We start from the raw sequence: 19,444 nt of genomic DNA on the forward strand, positions 1-19,444 counted from the left end.
ATACATGCGTACATGCGTGTGCGTCCACACACTCACACACACACACAACATCCTTACCCATCGAAATGGATATAGCCGTGGTAACTTGGTTTAGCTTGGGGTGAAGTGAGTTGCCCCATTGTGTCTCGATACCATTGAAACGCCATTTTTCGATGGAGAACGCATTGCACATTGTTTGGGCTTTAAGCATCATCATGACATGGAGTTCTCCACATGGACAGGTGGCTACCAACGAGAGGGTCCCCAAGGGCCAGGGGTGTGTTCATAACAGTGTCCGACCTTTTGTTTTAATTGGAAAAACCAAGTAAAACACATCCATCAATGTGGTTGGGTGCTATGACTCATGTGAGTCGGTCATCATCGGTTTCTACCCAAAAATAAAAAATAAAGCAAAGTTTTTGCGTCTGCACCGATCTATTTATTTTTTGGAAAACATCCGCCAAGCCCATCAACATTCTGACTCCAAGGTCAGGCTTCTCTACCTTTTGATTTTATCGGTGCCTTATACAGTATCATTAACAGCAAGAAGCACCTTCTGTCTTCTGATTTTATCTGATAACTATAGCATCTAACTTGGTACCTAATGCTCCAAACCAGAGATCGTATCATCAAGAGCAAGAAGCACCTTAAATATACTTTTGGTTTTATTTTACTTCCTTTTCCCTTATCTATATTATGTCTCCTCCCATATGAAGCACACAAACTTGCATCTTCATAACTACCCTTGTAATTTCTTGATCACACACACACACACACACACACATCATTTTTAACCTTGAAATTGTTATTTTTTGGGGTTTTGCAGGTAGAGTTTTGGATATGTCTGCTACTCACATGTCTTGGTTATATCCCTGGGATTATATATGCTGTTTATGTGCTTGTTAGGTAGTGTCTTGCATCTTCTTAAGTGTTCTTGCTTTTCACATGAACATGTAAGTAAGGCAATGCAGCACCCGTGTCAAAGTGTGTGGTCTCTGTATGTTTGTCCATTAATTTGTTATGAGTCCGTGAACAATTTGTATTTCTATCATAGTGGATATTAAAGAGGGTTTCTTTATGCCCTTTGGATAGGTTCGTATACTAAGTTTGCCCATTAATTTGTGATGAGTCCACGAATAACTTTCCTTTCTATTGAATCAAATATCAAAGAGGTTTTTTCTTATGCTTTCTGGATATGTTTTTATACCTGTAAGATTTGAGCAGCACTCGTACATCTCTCTCTCTCTCTCTCTCTCTCTCTCTCTCTCACACACACACACACACACACACACACACACACACACACACGCACACCTTTTTTTAGTGAAACCATTCTCATTGTTGCCATCTGATCTTTGAACCACACATTGTTGCCATCTGAGTGTGTGTGTGCGCGTGTAGGGGGGAATTGGGGGGATCCTATCAGCAACTACTTGGGTGGAGGGATGAGGAAGGAGGGAGAGTGCAACATCCAAATCCAAATCCAAACTAGGAAAACATTCTCGCTCCATGTTGGCTTCTCTTCCTCGGAGTCATTGAGCCTACTCATCGCAAGATTGAGAACACACAAGAGCAAGTACTTGAATTCGTTGAGGTATAGGAATAATGGTTTTCTGGATGGAATGGCCAATACGTCGTCATTTATTCCTATACGCCACTTGCTAGTAGTTCTTGATTGTATGAGAGTCAAAATAAATCCAATTACCACCACAATGTGCACATGGATTTCTCACACAAACCCTCCTTGATGCTGTATAGCTCCCCACTATTAGATAAACTACTATCTAACTTGACATTCATCATCCGTATATTTTCTTCCACAACACGAAAGCCTATTCAGAATGCTGCACTTATCAGGTGTTACATCATTAAGTACTCACAAGGCATGACATCCACACAGTAATGCAATTCAATTCAGGCTTTAGCAATCAACATTGCTGAGAAAGCTTGGACACAATCAAGCTCACAAAACTAGAACCAAATTGCTACCAAATTTTCCTCTTTTGTAGAAAAGGTAGTTATCATAGTCCATTTATTCTTTTTCCTTTTTGGAAAGTTTTTACCTAATCTAGGGCTCCAAGGTTCGCGGCCACTGGCCTGATGGTACACCCTCTTAGCAGCACCATCACAGGAATGTGGGGGTGTGCTTAAATGTGTGGACTTTTGCACCTCCAAAAAGCTCAGTTAGCCCAGTACTCAAAAATTTTAATCATTAATTGGGTAAGAATTTGAGTAGAGGAGATGTCCTCTTGCTGCTATAGGTGGTGTGTTATGTGGAGCTAGTACCTTAAAAGAAAATTTCAAAATTCATCATAGATCACTTGTCCTATTCTTACCTTTCATATACAAGGCACTAAAGTAAACCACCCCAATGTAGGAAAAAACTTTTTAAAAATGCTTTAGCCTCAATACATGCTCTCAAACCAAGGGCAATAAAGGCAAACATTCACCTGAGAAACCCGGATTTCCATCATGCTCATGGCTGCTCAAAGAAAACATAAGATGTCCAAATTCAGATGGCAATCCCGTGTTGTCTTAAAAAACAGGTGTAGGTTACTGAACATCTTCCAAGCTTCCTGTAAACAAAACCTTAACTCAGAAGTGTGCTACAGAGAAAAAGGAGGACAAGCATATCACTTGACAATTTGAGCGGACATCATTGCCAAAGTTAGATTTTTCATGCAGTCAGTTTCTACCTGAAGTATGTCATGTCAAAAAACCCTTGCTGCGACATACTTTTGCTGTGTCGTGGCCCCTTTCTGCTGCATCTTCTCTGGATGTAAAAACAATGTTGCTTTTCGGTACCATGCTGAGTTCAGCTTAACAAAACTTGCAGGAAAGTGTGTTTATATATTTAGTCTGTTATTCTCTCTCTCTCTCTCTCTCTCTCTCTCTCTCTCTCTCTCTCTCTCGTCTCATAGACCCTTTGGGTCTTTTGTAGATGTTAATATATTTATCCCTCTCTCTCTTCCATCTCAGGATGGAGGTGCATATGCATGATTTCCATGCACACTGTCATTCTTTCAGATATAGTCCTCAAAGACATGGGATTACAAAGGTCATCCCGAGATGCAAAATCTATTACCACATACAAATGCTACCATTCGTGAAATGCCAGTAAGCAGAGATGTCTCTGATGAGATGAGAAGCTGGTATGCTAAAGCTGTCCTTGATTTGAGTGCTTTTGTGCACTCAACGATTATTGAAAACACAAGAGAAACTGGGAGTGTGCACACACAGCACTCGGATATGACGAGATAAAAGATGTGATCGCCAATGTATCCTATAGATGCCTACTCCAAAAAGATGTCTCTAAGAGAAAGCCCCAAAACAAGAAACCAATACTTCAAAGCCTTGCTAGTGACAAGTAGTGACGATGGCGAAGCGGAGTTAGAGAAGCGTGGAGCACAGAGTGCAGAGGCAGTAGGGACGGAGGAGTGAGCACCACCAATGACCAGCAAGGCAAGAATCAGGCTACCGGATCTGGGTGTGATGTGGCGGGAGCACCGCCGGATCAGGGTGGAGCTGCCCAGATTCAGCTCGTGCTGGGCAGAGCTGTCTGTGGTGGTGGTCCTCCCCTTGTTGATGAGATGGGAGGCCATGGTGGGTTTCCCACTCGCTCCGTCGAAGGGGACGGGGGCGCTGGTTAAGCACCTCTGGGCAGTGATCGGCTCTGGATAGTGGTGGTAGTTCTCCCTGCACTATCTCTACCGGTGAGATGGGCAACGGTGGTGGGTTGCCCACTAGTGGTGGAAACTGGATAGGCAGTTGTGGGCGATGATAGGCTCTGGATACGTGGCTGTGGGTGGGGCAACCATAGAAAGGGTACCATTTAACACATGATACAAAGGGTTTACATATAGTGAACCTTCCGAGGGCGCAAAGGACTGACGTGATACTAGCGTCGATTAGGGTTAATCATAAGGTTTACAAGAGTGCTTAGCAAGAGGACACGAGATGAACTGAAAGATTAGGCATACTAACATTATGAGAATGCTCCTTTTATAGAAGAGATCCCCCTTTACAAGGTATATACATATGTTGCCATTACATATGCCACATGTCAAACTATGGTGTCCCTTAGAGGTGTCACCTACATACATCATTGCTTACATAAGATACTCTTAAGAGGTTGTTCCATAGTCCAAGAAACGTTTCGTCCGTTTCATTGTTTCGTCGTTTCATCCATTTTGTTGCGTTTCATCTCTATGGAGGACAAAACAAAGAGGTTTCGAAGTGACACTTGAGAACGTAGGAAATTTCAACAATTGGGTGTGAAATAAGATGCAATTTAGGTTAAAAGTAAGATATTGGGATTCATATATTGGGAGAAAGTGAGAAATTAAAGAAATTGTAGGAACTTTAAACAATTGGTGGGTATGAAATTATGTGCAATTGAGGCTAAAGTATAAATTCGAAGAAAGTGATGAATTGAAGAGCTTGTCACATACATCCTACACTTGGAATGCCATGTAGACATATCTACATTAGGTTGCAGGACTTGGAGTGGAAACTGGTCCTTGTGAGCCCCAGTCGGGGACAAGTCAATCAAGGTTCCACTCTAAGCGTCCAAGGTCAAGTGTACAAGTCTCAAACATGGTCTTGGTTAGGTGTGCAAGTCTCATACATGGTCTTGGTTAGGTGTGCAAGTCCCACACGTGAAGGAGTGCCAATCTGTACTACGAGTCACCCTTTGGACCACCGATTGACAGGTGTTCCGGGCATTGGTTATTTAAGTTGGATGCTGGAATTCTTGAGTTGAAATCAGTCATGTTCTCTAAAAGCCGAAATGTGGTATAGGACATTGACATGTGGCATAAAAGGATTGGACATGTGAACATACAAAGGTTAAAGGACATGCAGGTAAGAGAGGCATTGTTAGTGGGCTGCCTAGATTCAAGTATGATGGGAATATGCATGTTTGTGATGCCTGCTAGTTTGGAAAGCAGGTGAGGTTGCCGTTTCCTAAAGAAGGCAACATGAGTAACAGGCCACTTGAGATAGTTCATAGCAATGTATGGGGTCCTACACAAAACCCATCCATTAAAGGCAGCTTGTATTATGTGACATTCATTGATGATTTCAGTAGAATGACTTGGATTTACTTTCTCAGAGAGAAAAGTGAAGTGTTGGGAAAGTTTATGGACTTCAAATCTTTTGCAGAGAAGTAATATAGCTCTTGGATAAAATGTTTGAGGACAGATGGAGGTGGTGAATACACCTCACATGCTTTTGAGAATTTTTTGAGAAAACATGGCATAAGCAGGCAGTTAACTTGCAAGTACACACCTCAGCAAAATGGTGTTGCTGAGAGGAAGAATAGAGTCATTTGTGATGTGGCCAGGGCAATGCTCAATGAAAAGAGCATGCCAGACTATTATTGGGCAGAAGCATGTGCTACCGCAGTGTATGGACTTAATAAGACACCCACAACAGCCATACATGGAATGCATAAAGCCATAATCCATAATACACAACACACACTATGTGTTGTGTCCACACACAGCTATCCCTAGCTAATGCCCACACACTATGACCAGCTGGACGGGGTCATTTATGTCTCACACATCTGCTACCTAACATGCCAGCACATAGTGCAACTGGCACAAGCTAACATCGAGCTTGAATCTCAACAGCCCCTCTCAACCTCATGATGTACTGCCATAGATGAAGATGTAGATGAGCTTGGGCTATCAAAGCTCTCATCACTCCCCCTCAAGCTCATCCCACGTACTCCCAACATAGTACGGAAGTACTCAAACTTCTCCCTGCTAAGTGGCTTTGTAAAGAAGTCGGCCACCTGTTCTTCAGTCTTCACATACTAACTACAAATCCACTGTACCATCCAACACTTCAGTCTTCAGTCTTCACATACTGCAAATCCACTGTACCATCCAACACTTTCTCTCTGACAAAATGATAGTGGACCTCTATGTGTTTGGTTTGCGCATGAAAAACTGGATTCTTGGCTAACTATATGTTGCTCATGTTGTCACAATGAATGACAACCTTGCCATCAATAGGCTCACCCAAATCAGCCAAGAGACTCTTTAACCATACTCCTTCACATGTAGCAATGGCTGCACCCCTGTACTCAGCCTCTGTAGTACTAGATAAAGCAACAGTAGGTTGCTTCTTGCTACTCCAACTCACCACTGCACTTTCAAATGTAAAGGCATAACCACTAGTAGACCTCTTGTCATACGAGCTACCTGCCCAATCTGCGTTTGTGTAGCCATGTACATCCAAGCCTTTACCATGCTCATAAAGAAGACCATAATGTGCAGTGGTCTTTACATATTGCATAATGCGTCTCACTGCATCCAAATGAGGTTTTCTGGGGCTCTGCATAAATTGGCTTACTAGCCCCACAACATAACTGAGATGCGGTCGTGTGATAGTCATGTAAATAAGACTACCAAACATCTTTCTATACATAGATGGATCATCCAACTCTTCACCAAAATCAGCCCGCAACTTTACATTCTGCTCCAAAGGTGTACTCATTGGCTTACACCCTGTCATCCCATATTTTGCCAACATATTCAATGCATATTGGCATTGCACTAACCATGTATCTGCATGGTCTTTGATCACTTCAATCCCAAGAAAATATCTCAATTCACCCAAGTCTTTCATGTCAAACTGCCCACTCAATGCCTTCTTGACATGCATAACATCTATAGCATGATCTCCTGTGACAATCAAGTCATCCACATAGATGACAAGTAAGACAATCCCATGATTTGTTTTCTTCACATAGAGTGAAGAATCTGCTGAAGAAACCTGAAATACAAGGGAGATAAGATATCGGCTTATCTTATCACTCCAAGCACGAGGTGCTTGCTTCAAACCATATAATGCTTTCTTTAATCTGCATACATGAGTGGGATACCTCGGGTGTACATATCCTTCTGGCTGTGCCATATAAACTTCCTCTTGTAGATCACCATTTAGAAATGCATTTTTCACATCCATTTGATGCATTTTCTAGCCATAGCAATGACTGCTCTCACTGTTCCCATCTTTGCAACTGGACTAAATGTTTCATCATAGAGTCTAAGCCTTGGGTTTGTGCATAACCCTTAGCTACCAATCTCGCTTTACGGCGTTCAATGGAATCATCTGACTTGCATTTCACCTTGTAAACCCATTTGTAATATTTTTGCCTTGTGGTAAGGCAACCAAATCCCATGTTTCATTAATGAACCAATGCGTCCATCTCAACATCCATTGCCTTCTCCCATACATGCTTCCCAATAGCTTCTGTATAGCATGTAGGTTCCACATGCTTCACCAAAGAGGTCATATATGCGTAATGCATAGCAAAATCACGATATGTCAACCTGTCAACTGGATACTTGACCCTTTGGGATCTCTGCAATGCATGCGGATCACTCTGAACACCTGTCACTCTAGCATGTGGAGGCACATATCTATCCTACCTTGCACCAAGTGTGCGTAAAACTGGTATGCCAAGTTCCTCATCCAAACTCTCTGAACTTGACGACTCATAACCTGTAATGCCAATTCCTTCAGCCTTCTTTTTCCCTTTATCCACAGCACTACTCCCAGTGCTCACACTCTCATGTCTCAAGCGTCCTGACCATGGACATATAGTGCTACTCTCAGACTCTGCTGGCCAAGACATAGAAATAGAACTTGCTTGTGGCAAGTTCACATGCACATCAGCATCAAGGGAATCAATGACACCCTCATCCTTTGCTTTGTACCAACTAGCAAGTTCATCAAACACCACATCTCGTGAGATAACCACTTGCCTGGTTTGTGGATTGTAACATTTATATGGTTTTCTGCCTTAGGATCCAACTTCCTCCTTCTCTCGTCAGGCACATGTACATAAGCTATGCAACCAAACACTTTGAAGTGTCCAATGTCTGGCCTAAATCCTGTAAGCCGCATCTCTCCCTGTACCTGTTTCTCATCAAATAGATGGGTTTTCTTCCAAAATATGTATTAAGATGCATACATTGTGTGCATGGTTTATTTTAATTTGTATGTACTGTTTTCTATGCCTGAACAATGCTTGGATTTCATCGCATGTGGGGCCCATGAATCTGGGGATGCCTGGATTGCACTCGTGGGCCAGTGTTACACAAATTGTCTTTTGTTCACGTATAGTGTGTGGATTTGTGCAGAAGAACCAGGTATTTGGACAATGAAGAGTTATAACCAAGGTTGTTCATATTCATTAATAATGAGGTTGGGCATTCATACTCATTAAAATCCAACCTCATTAAATGAGGCCGGGCACCTTTGTTATTAAAATGAGGCCGGGCACCTTTGTTAAAGTGTGGGGCCCTTCATGGACCTGGTCGCCCTATGCTATGAAGCATATGAGCCATTAGAAGAACTTGTGGATATTAAAGGACGAGAGGCTATCCACTCTCTACTTTCAGGGTTGTTCACTCTCTGCTCATGCATGTGCATGCCTACCTACATGCATACATGTCTAGTTATCTACATGCATGCATGCAACATGAAAAACTACCTACATGCATGTGTCACATGTAAACCTACCTACTTGCATGCATGCTACATGCAAGCCCATGAAACCATGCAAGTTCATGCAAGCCCGTACAACCATACAAGCAATGCAACCTCACGTTTTTGCATGTAATCTCATCCACTAGCATGTAATCTCATCCACTAGCATGTAAAGCTATCTACCACATCCAAGTCTATAAAAGAGCACCTACCAGCTAAGAGAAGCTCTCTCATTCCATTTTCCTCACATCTACTTGATGCCTAGAGCTAGGCGCCCTACTATAGCCCTCTCTTAGCACTCCTCTCAGCTAGGAGCCTTGTTTTCAACCCCCTTCTAGCGCCTCAATAGTTATACAACTTGATTTTAGCCCCCCTCCTAGCAAAGCTACTATTGTACGACCTGTTTTCAGCCCTTTTTAGGTAGCCCAAAGCTGTGTGGTAGCATTAGAATTGTATAACCAACAATTCCAGCCATTTCTCTACACATTTGCTATGCATGGGAGCTCTCTATTGTTGCCAAACTACTGAACCTGATTTGTGCCCCTTTTTGGCATGAAACCACAAGAGAAGGGTATTATGGAAGCCTCAAGGTGAAGAAGAAGAAGTTTTGTACCTGCTATTGTTGGTGTTTTCTGTGAAGAATCAAGCCAGGAGACTCTTGGGAAGAAGTGTTGGGCACTGGCCTAAGGTGGTAATCAGCTACTATTGGATAGTTAGATCTTGGAAAGCTGAGCTTTCATCTCTTGAGGATGGGGGCAATCTTTGAGGGCAGTGCTGGGCACCTTGTTTCTTGTGGTAGTTGGGCTACTTGCAAGCTAGCTAATTGATTGCTTTACTTTCATTCAAAGTTTTTAGAAGAAACGGTGGTGCATGGCTGGGCCAGGCTACCCGTTCAATGTACTTGTATAAGAGTAACTCCCTTTAGGCAATAGAATTTACCTTCAAGGAGGGGGACTAGCCCATTTTCTGGTCACTAATGCTATGTCATCACTACAGTTTGTTAAGAGTTTTCATGTGGATGCCTTGCTATGTTATATTAGAGATGTGTTTTTCTTGATTTATGGGTATGTATATGGCGTGGGGAGATCACTCGTAAATATGTAAGCGTAGCATGTGGGTTCAACATAAAGGGTTTTTTTAATCCGTTTTTAACACATTTTGTACATACATAAGGGTACCATTTAAAGGGAGTATTCACAGGTTGAATAGAAAAAGGATGTGATTTATTCATGAAAATTTCATAGATAAGGGGTTTTTAAAATAGGCCTTGAACGCACGTGATATAGAGGGTTTACATAGAGCAAATCCCTCCCCCTCCCCCCCCCCCCCGAGTGTATGAGGTATATGGTAAATTAGCTATGCTTGATGAAGAATTCAGCCTTTAATTAGTGTAAGCACACTTCCATCTTGTGACAAGAGAAGAAAGTGAAGGGGAAGAGAAAGAAGAGGACAAGAATAAGTTTTTTTAAAATCAAATTTTGACGAAACAACGTTTCGGTCGGGAGTGTTTCAAATGAGGTTGTTCAGACACACACTAGAACCACTTTATTTAAACCTAGAATACTAATAATTTATTAGGTGCCACTTTACATAGCCACCTACTAGCACTTGTTTATTCCCACATTCATCACTATTAACATTCAACATCTTCTTTGTTGCTTACAAGATGTGCTGAGGATGCTCTCTTTTTTACGATACAATTCTTTTCTTCATGGTTAATTTTTCCATAAAAGTTACATTTCTTTTTGAAGTAGTAATCTTTCTCTTTATGGTTAGGTTTACCACAAAAGTTGCACTTTTTACCTTTACCTTCGAGTGGCCCTTTGTAAGGACCTTTCCTGGAGAAGAAAGCTTGGTCTCCAACACTTCCTTTGATCTTGTTTTCTTCTTCTTGAAGGGAAGTGATAATCCCTTCAAGTGTTGGAGACAGGAGGTTCTTTAGAGTTGTGACGATGTGTCCATACTTCTCATTGGGCATACTGTTTAAGAGAACTGCTACTACATCATCATCCACTGGTGCTCCAATGGTTGGCTGAGAGTTAAGCTGTGCACCCCCCCTCTTGCTCTGTGTCATTCCCGGTGCCCTCCCCCTCCCCGTCTTTTCTCTATCTCATGCGCCCCCCCTCTTTCACCTGCCTTCCCGCCCCTTCTCTGCTTACACCCTCCCCCATGTTTGCACCTGCCCCCTCTTTCACTACAACACGTCAGGGGCATAGTAGCATTTTCTACCAGCGTTTATTTTGTCGGGATGTCGGGGATTCCATTCGCTGCTCCACAGCACTTATAGCAGCATAATTTCACTGCTAGGTAGTAGTGCTTGTCGCAACAAAATTTTGATGCTAGACTGTAGTTTCGCTACTATACAACAAAAATAGCAGCGAAATTATGCAGCTTTTTTCGTTGCATGAAATTCTAGAGAGTTGTTGGATGCTGAATTTTAAAAATGCATGTCACATATACACAAAAAATGATGTACATTTTTAAAAAAACATCCATTAGAACCCTTGGAGCCATGTTTCAAGCAAAAAAAAAAAAAAGATAATTGAAAACTTTTTAGAAGCAAAACAATGTCCAGATCATGAATCTATCCCATCTTGTAATAAATCCATATGTGTTGCTTCATTAATGTCCATATCTAATGGAAGCTCAATGAAAATATGGGGTTCCATATCAATATCAATATCACATCATGATCCAATGAAGCATTGTCATGGTTGATAGGTGACTCATCATCTTCTTTGGATTGATGTTCCTCATGCTCTTGATCGGGCCCCTCCAAAATGCTTTTATAATCATCTTCTTCCAATTAGCTGATTTGAGGTAGTACTTGCACCTCATCCAGAGATTTGGCCTCCACATCTTGATCTTGAAAGATATGTTTTGAATGAGGGGAAACTTGTATAACATACCACCACTTTTGATCAATTCCATCGATGTGAAACACAACCTAATATCACAAAGAAAGGGGTTACACTTTTATTATACTACATCAAGATTTAATTTGGGATTGGTTGGGTTACTAACCTGTTGTGACAGTGTTGAGGCAGTATGAAAGTATCTTTCTCATCATTCCAAAACTTGGTGGAATCAATTTGAAAGAACCCATTTGGATGTTTCTTCACGGTTGCTTGAGCACCTCTATATATCACCTTAAACCATTTGACATCAAAGATGAATAGCCTAAATGCTCTGAATCCAACCTCAAGAATATCCTTAATGGTTTCACAATACTCAAGATTCTCCTCTATGACATTGGTATCATGTCTACTAGCTCGACTTTCTTGCTCAAAAGTTTCCATCACACCACAATCAAATGTGTTTCTTTTAGAATCCACATGGTCTGTGAAAGTGCCTTCCATACTGCATTATATAGTTTGTACTAACATTAAACAAAAGCATGAAATTTAGTATAGTGCATTAAACAAGGTAGAGTGATCCATGTGAAAGTGCCTTTCGTCTCTGACCATATTGCATTATAAAGTTAAATTTTAAGCACAATATGAACATGGAGATAATGAATGACTAGGATCAATTCTAACAATCTTGATTGGTAAAAATAAAAACATGAATTTAACTATTTCATGATACCTCTCTCTTATGAATCAAAATAAAAGGTTCACGTCATAGACGAGTTAATGTCAAATGACATTAATGGGAAAAGGTATTATGTGATTGCTTAAGGTCATCATAAAGGTCTCTAAACTAAATAGGACTTAAGGTTTGTACAACCTTTTAATGCAAGAGTTGTGATCATGCACTTGTGGTAGTGGAGTTCCATGTGAACTCACATGGAAACAAAGAGGACATGATAAGAATTTCTAATACATCTTCTAGTGTCTCTAATTCAAACTAGGACAAAAGAAATAAATGTATACATGTTATTCTTTCTAGCTATGGATAGAAACTATAGCATAAATGTCATTGAATCTTGTATAAATACCTTCATAAGTAGTAGGTGTCCCTCAAACTTGAGGAAGGTAACCTTTTGGTTATATTTTCCTAATTATCATACAAGTCTAAAAGGAAGTCTCTAATAAGTTTTGGTCTTAATGTCTCATGATGGAAGATTCTGCTAACTATTCCACTATCTCTTGGTTTGTAGAAGGTCACGACTCATTCTTTCCCAAAGGAAATAAGGGTGTACGTATACATAAGCTTATAACACCCTTGCATAAAATTGATGCTCAAGGTTTTAAGCCACTTAAATGTTACTCCACAAGATTTAAATTCAAACAAAACTAAAAGCTTTTGAAATGATTTAAATAAACAAGTCTTTTAAAATTAATAAATCCAAAGTATAGAGTTAATAGCTAGGATTAAGATTGAGTCAAGAGTAAGAAGGTCGCACCTTACATTGATTTGATTGTAACGATGCTCTATATTGAGAATACTTTATTGGGAATTAGAAAAAAAATGTGAGAAAGGAACGTGAATTCATTGAAAAAAATATAATTTTTCTAAACTATAAATATCCGAAAAAAGGTTACCAAAATAATTGAAGTAAAGATTTGATAAAACAGAATGTTACTAAGAAATTTTGGTTAGGGTCAAGGGTGCCAAGAGCCTAGTTCATACAGTCTGAAGAGATGACAGGGAAAACTATTCATAAGTCGGTAATGGCTGTTGTTAAAAAAAATTCTTTTCTTTTAGGGATGTGGATGCGTATTTTCGAGAAGAATAAAATCTGTAACTTAGATAAAGCATATGGGTAAGCATTATGGTTCAAAGATGTGATGTCAAAATCCACCAGTTTTGTTGTTGCCGGATCCCAAACAATTCCACGTGTCTATAAAATGAGTGGTCCCCATCCATCAACGAAAGACTAGAAGGAGGAGGTTTGTTAGAGTCGATGAGCTTTTCCATCAAAAGATAAATGTGTGGTTCCAAAGTGTTTCTAAGATCCAAAAGAAGTGGCTGGATTGAAGACTAATTGGCCATTGTTGATATAGAATCCAAGCCAAAGAATATGAAATAAAAGCTTCATCTCAAAGTCCTATCAAATTAGCTTGTAAAATAAAAGTGTTTTTGTCAAAACTCAAGGCAATAGTCTCATAAAAGTTTCAATCACATAAACTAGAAACCTTTTAAAAGATTGAATATGAAACTTTGACTAAATAGGAAACATAAATCTAACTTAAACTCTTTCTTTTGTTGCTTAGATTTGAAAATTCTAGACATTGACGAGTTAAGGTCAAACTAGAATAGAACTTTAAAAAAAGAAGAATAATGGTTCATAAACAAATAGAAAGAAGACCGAACCAGCAAAGAAGAATAACAAGCCTCATGCGATTACATGATGCTACAAATGTGACAAAGAAGGATATTATGCATACGAGTGCCCAGAGAAGACAAAGAATCGATTTGCAGTCGTGAATGGGACTGAAGACAAAGACAACGGTGACCAACCAAATCAAGAGGGTACTCCAAATCATGACTTCTACAACTAGCAAGGTAAGCCTAAAACTCATTCTTATACATTGTTCAATATGAAAAGAAATTTAGAGTCAATCGTCGGTGACCTTTTTGCCAAGCAAGAGAGGAAAATTTCTTCTAGGGTATGTTTATTGATTTCCTAAATAGTCAAAGAATAGTGCTTAGTTAAATTCAAATTATTAGTCATAATAGTTTCAATGATTGACATGTACTTTCTAAACGTGGAAGAAAATACATATTAGACCATTCACTATTAACACTTGAGTAAACTAACAATGATGCACATATGTTTTTTGATTGATCATCGAAGGATATATGTCACTTATTATCATTTCACATTAGGCCCGTGGATTTTATTAGCATGAAATTACTTCAATTTATTACAATCATCTTCATCTTAAAACCAAGAAAAATTAACGAGTTGTCTGTGAAGGATACTCGTGTTGGTTTGCATGAGTGAAGGATACTCTTTTTGATGTCCATGATGGAAACTTTTAATGATATTTTTTTGTGATGGATAACTTATCACAATTAAGTGTTGAGAGGGATTCTATCTGTGAAGGATACTCTATCCTGACTCCTTTCACTCGCTGAAATTAAATATGTAATTGAGGATGCTTGTAACCCAAGCAAGAGGGATGTTACAATAAATAAGTTATTAATTGTTGGGTGACCCAACAAGTGAAAAGGATATCTTGGCTAAGTTGACTCTATAAGTGAATCTGATCAATGGTAACATGTGTGAGACATGCTCAAACTAAGTTGATTGTGAGTGAATCTGATCAACTCTATGACACGTTGCGACGCGTGTCAGTGAATCCAATGTGGGAGTGAATCCAATTAATTATGTTTCACATAGCAGTGAATAATCAAGCCTATGAATCTAGATAATCTTTACCACTTGTCGTTATTATTTTTGTTTGCATTTAAGCAAGGACCATTGAGAAAAAGAGAGGCAAGCCAAGACCTTCAACTTGAGTGTTGTTTGTTTGGTGTTTGGGGGTGGTGTCTTGTATACCTGATCTCATCCAGCCTTCTTACAGGTGCTAGCTAGAAATAGCTAGTTTGGCAGTTGAAAAGCTCTCATCGGGTTGGGTCGGAGGATCGGTCGAGTGATGAACTCCAAAAGATCATAAGTCTCTAAACAGCTTCCACCATGACTCTCCAAATGTCGTAGTTTGTGCCATCCAACTTGGCATATGAAGGAAAAGTCGAAAGAGTAGGTATCTGAACCGTTGGAGGTTGGATGAGTGCCATGATATACTTCCTTTGAAAAGTGCAGCCACCAAACAACCCAAGAGCTACTCTTTACACTTGTAGGGACGGTGGGTAGGAGAAAGAAAACACAACATCTCGGTTCAGCGAGGCGGTGGGTGGGTGGTGCTGAGGAGGAAGGTCAAGGATCTTGTTGACATTATGAGTTCAGGGCACGAGATGTGGTGCCACTCCACACTGTCCTTTATGGCTGGCCCCTGGTAGGCATCACACACATGGTACATGACATTGGTGAGCTAGACATAGGGTTGTTCGATGCGAGTCAGATGAAGGGCATCCCGAATGAGGTCCAGGCTGAGGTGGATAGTCTGGGGGTGGCCCTTGTTTATCAATGACCTGCGATGTAGCTTGGTTGGCATCGTATGTCTCCACAAAATACAGGCAGTTGAGAAGATTCGGTCTCTAGGGCTGAGGTCTACTATAGCTTGATAACAAGGTTCCATGTAATAGAGCAACTTGTGCTCAACCTTGTGGGTGTTCTTCATGATGTTGTGAATGGTGTGGTTGTTGATCTACTTCATGATGGTTTTGCCCAGGTGGGATAGGTGGGTTGGGTGCTTCCTATACACCTCAAAGTAGTGGGCCGAGACAGGTCTCTTCTTCTTCAAGGGGGTATAAGGTAGGACCTCATAGGAGGAATCTGGCTGTGTGGGGGCTGCCATGAATCTGAGGATAAAAAGCTGGCAAGAGAGTGTAAGAGCTCAGGAGGAAAAACTACAAGAGTTTGGATAGAATGAAGGGAGAAGAGTGGGTGAACTGAAGGTGGTGGGCCCTTTATATAGACTTCCTAAGAAGGTATGGGCATGGCTTTCTGGAGTGCATGGCCGTGGGTTTCTGGAGTGAACAGTTATGGATAAGGAAAGTGAGAGTGAATAGCCGTGGATTCTAAGATTGAACGGTTGTGGCTTCTGAAGTGAACGGCCGTGGGTAAGGAAAGTTAGAGTGAAGGGCCGTGGGTAAGGAAAGTTAGAGTGAATGGCCATGGATTAGCAAATTGAAAGTGAACGGCCATGGCTTCGGAGATATGGCCGCATTTATTCCGAGATTGAATGGCCATGGTTTTTGAGATTGAACGGCCATGGATTCAATGAGTGAATTGTTGTGGCTTCAGAGATTAAATGGACGTGGCTTCTGAGATTTAATGAAAGTGGCTTCAGAGATTTAAATGGACGTGGCTTCAGAGATTAAATGGACGTGGCTTCTGAGATTTAACGAAAGTGGATTCAGGGAGTGAACAGCATGGATTCAGTGAGAGAATAGCCATGGATTCAGCAAGTGAACGACCGTGGGTTCATGGAGTGAACGGTCGTGGATTCTGAGAATGAACGGCCGTGGCTTCCGAAGTGAATGGCCGTGGTTTTCGAAGTGAATGGCCGTGGCTTCCAGATTGGTCGTGGGTAAGGAAAGTGAGAGTGAACGATTGTGTGGATTACTAGATTGAAAATGAATGACCATGGCTTCAAAGATTGAATGGCCATGGATTTTGAGATTAAACAACCATGGCTTTCAAGATTGAACGACCATGGATTTAGCAAGTGAATGGCCATGGCTTCAGAGATTGAATGGCCGTGCCTTCTGAGATTAAACGGCAATGGATTTTTTTTTGGCACCCTTTAAATAGGTTTCGTAATTCAAAGCTATAGAGCTAGCACCCCATTGTTTTGCCGGTTTTGTAATAGTGACTTCTTGCCCAATTTGCGAGGGTGAGAAGGCGGCTCTAATTAGTTTTTGGCAAGGTTGGCTGCTCCTGTGGGAGCTTAGATGCTTCATCAAACAAAGCAGCTGGTGGGTAATGGGGGGTTGGAGATGCGAATAGTTGAGTGCGGTGCACAAAGGAAGTCAGATGATAAGGGCCGATGGAGTAGCCGAGGTTGAAGGTATATCACTATTGGAGACATTGGGCAGGGGCTGTATGGCAGTGGCTTCCTCCTGAATCTTTTCCTTTCCTTTGTCCTATGTAGTAGTATTGATGGTGACAATGGAGGCTATCTTGGGCCGCCATTGGAATTTTGCAGTGCTAGGATCGCGGGAGTAGGGATGGTGCATGTCAACCATTGCGGTAATAACCAGATGTGCTGATTGCTCTCATAGAACTTTTGAGCTTCAAGGAGAGCTTTAGGGACCCATCTGTAGCTTGTTGTGGCATGAGGGTGGGGCGTGTGGCTATGGCAATTTTTCTACTTGGGAGGTCTTTACTTGAGGGTCTCCTGTACTCTGTGGGCTTATGCCTGGTAGATTGGAGTTCAACGCAAGGCATGAGTGGTGGGTCGTGCCATGGTTTGAGGGGGAAGTTTGGACCTTCGGGGACTCCATAGAGTTGTAGTACCCTCATAATAACCTTGGTCTATAAGGTCTTCTTGGGCACCCAACAGTGAGGATTATTGGGTTGGGTGTAGTGGCAGGGCCAAATGTGTACCTGCAACTTGTTAGTTATGTTAATGGGGCATCAGGACCATAACTTGCCCTGAGGCAAGTTGCAGTGTTGTTGTTCTTGCATCCCAATAAATCTGATATTGATTGTGTCCCATCCATCCATGCCCCAGAAGGATATGGCGCTTGCAACACTTCAGTTTGCTAAAGACGACGATGTGCTGCTATTAGCCGACACTAGGCTGTAATAGATCTGGCGGCGCAGATCACACCATCACCTACAGCAGCACAATCCACTTGTAACACTTTAGATCGTTAGCAAAGACAGTTGAGTGTAGGTAAACAACTCGTTGGTGATGAAACGCAACAAATTGTAGATAGAGTTAGCTGAATAGTGGAACACTTCAAATCTTGTCGCCCTGCAATGATGCGAACTGTTAGGCCCACAAACTGTTAGTTATGTACTGCACCTTGGAATAAGAAAAAGCAATGAAGTTTTGCAAAGGCAACCCCTAACGTTGCAAGCGGATCAACTGAACTGAGATAGATGTGCTGCTCTGAAATTGCGTTAACATCAAACAAATAACTTGCAAAGTGCTAAGCCTAAAAAGTGATGATGCTGCTGTCGAGAACGCTTGCTTGATGCCGCTTCCGTGGACATTGCCGTGGTCTTAGATTTGGTCGTTTGGGCAAAGTGCAATTAAGTATCTTTTAGTTATTGGCTGCATAGTTTTAGAGGAGTTGTGTGTCTACTGCCGATGAAGCACTGCTGCTGAGGCAAAACGAAGAATGAAGTCAAGCACTCGGTACTCTTGCTGCTCTCTTTGTTATCTGTTTGTCAGCATTAGCACTCCAAATCTGCAATACTCTACAATTCTGCAATGCTCTCAGTATCCTAGATGAATGGTGTCATTCTGCTTGTTCCTTACTACTTACTGCTTGAACTTCGACTCTGCTTGCTTGCTTTCTGTGGTGGATGTGCACCTTCTCAAATTGCCGCTTGATCTCTCTAAAGTCTTTGGCCGGTTCAAGTCGTCTCTTGTGCCAGCTCATCAGCTTTATGGGTGGCCCTAGCTTTAACCCATTTTGTGTAATAGTCTGTGGCCGCTATATGATATATCGCGCATGAGTGTCTACCGGACTAATGGGTCCTACAAAATCAATGCCCCACTTCTCAAATGGTTGTAAGGTCATGACCAAGTTTAGTGGAATTGACACTCGTTTGCATTCATCACATCGTTTGATGTATTCCGCAGCGTCTCCAAAAATAAAGTGGGCTAGCACAGTCTTGCTAGTAGGATTTTTCGAGCAGTGATATCTGTTGCAATGTTGCAAAGTGTCTGCCTGAGATTCTAGTGTGGGCTTGCTCTAAAATAGAGACATATTGGTTTTCACGGACACAACATCTCATGATTCTATCTTTGCCTTGCATGTAAAGTTACCCTGCAATCAACTAATAGGGGGAAGCCTTTTTGATGAGGCATCTCGCTCTGTCTTTGTTGATAAGCAATTCGGTAGGTAGGCCATTAGCAAGGAAGTGTGCGATTTCGTCTCCCCATCCTGGAATCAAGCATAGATAAAACAAGGGGACATCTAGTAGGTCATCAACACCCACCAATGGCTCACCATTGGGGATGCGTGACATATGGTCGGCCAAGACATGCTATGAGCCTTTTTTTACCATGACAGTAGTCAAATTCTAGCAGAATTAGCAGCCATCTAGTGATTCTTCCAGTGGTACAGGGTTTATTTACAAGGTAAAGGAGAGCTTGATGGTCCACAAAGAAAATAAACTTAGTCACCAAGATAATGGTAAAACTTTTTAACCATGTAGACCATGGCTAACGCTTCTCTTTCTATGGTGGTATAGTTCCCTTCT

At 41.3% G+C, this 19,444-nt stretch overlaps 1 long non-coding RNA gene across 1 annotated transcript; it reads left to right on the forward strand.

The window, feature by feature from the left end:
- The first annotated feature begins 489 nt into the window (after window positions 1-489).
- On the forward strand, window positions 490-1,158 carry LOC147628243 (uncharacterized). Its single transcript, XR_015268191.1, has 2 exons — window positions 490-641; window positions 806-1,158. It is a non-coding gene; the product is annotated as an uncharacterized LOC147628243 (long non-coding RNA).
- The last annotated feature ends 18,286 nt before the right edge of the window (window positions 1,159-19,444 follow it).

This window comes from Cibotium barometz, chromosome 19 (genome assembly GCF_041138505.1).
Source record: "Cibotium barometz isolate CiBa-2024 chromosome 19, ASM4113850v1, whole genome shotgun sequence".
NCBI lineage: Eukaryota > Viridiplantae > Streptophyta > Polypodiopsida > Cyatheales > Cibotiaceae > Cibotium > Cibotium barometz.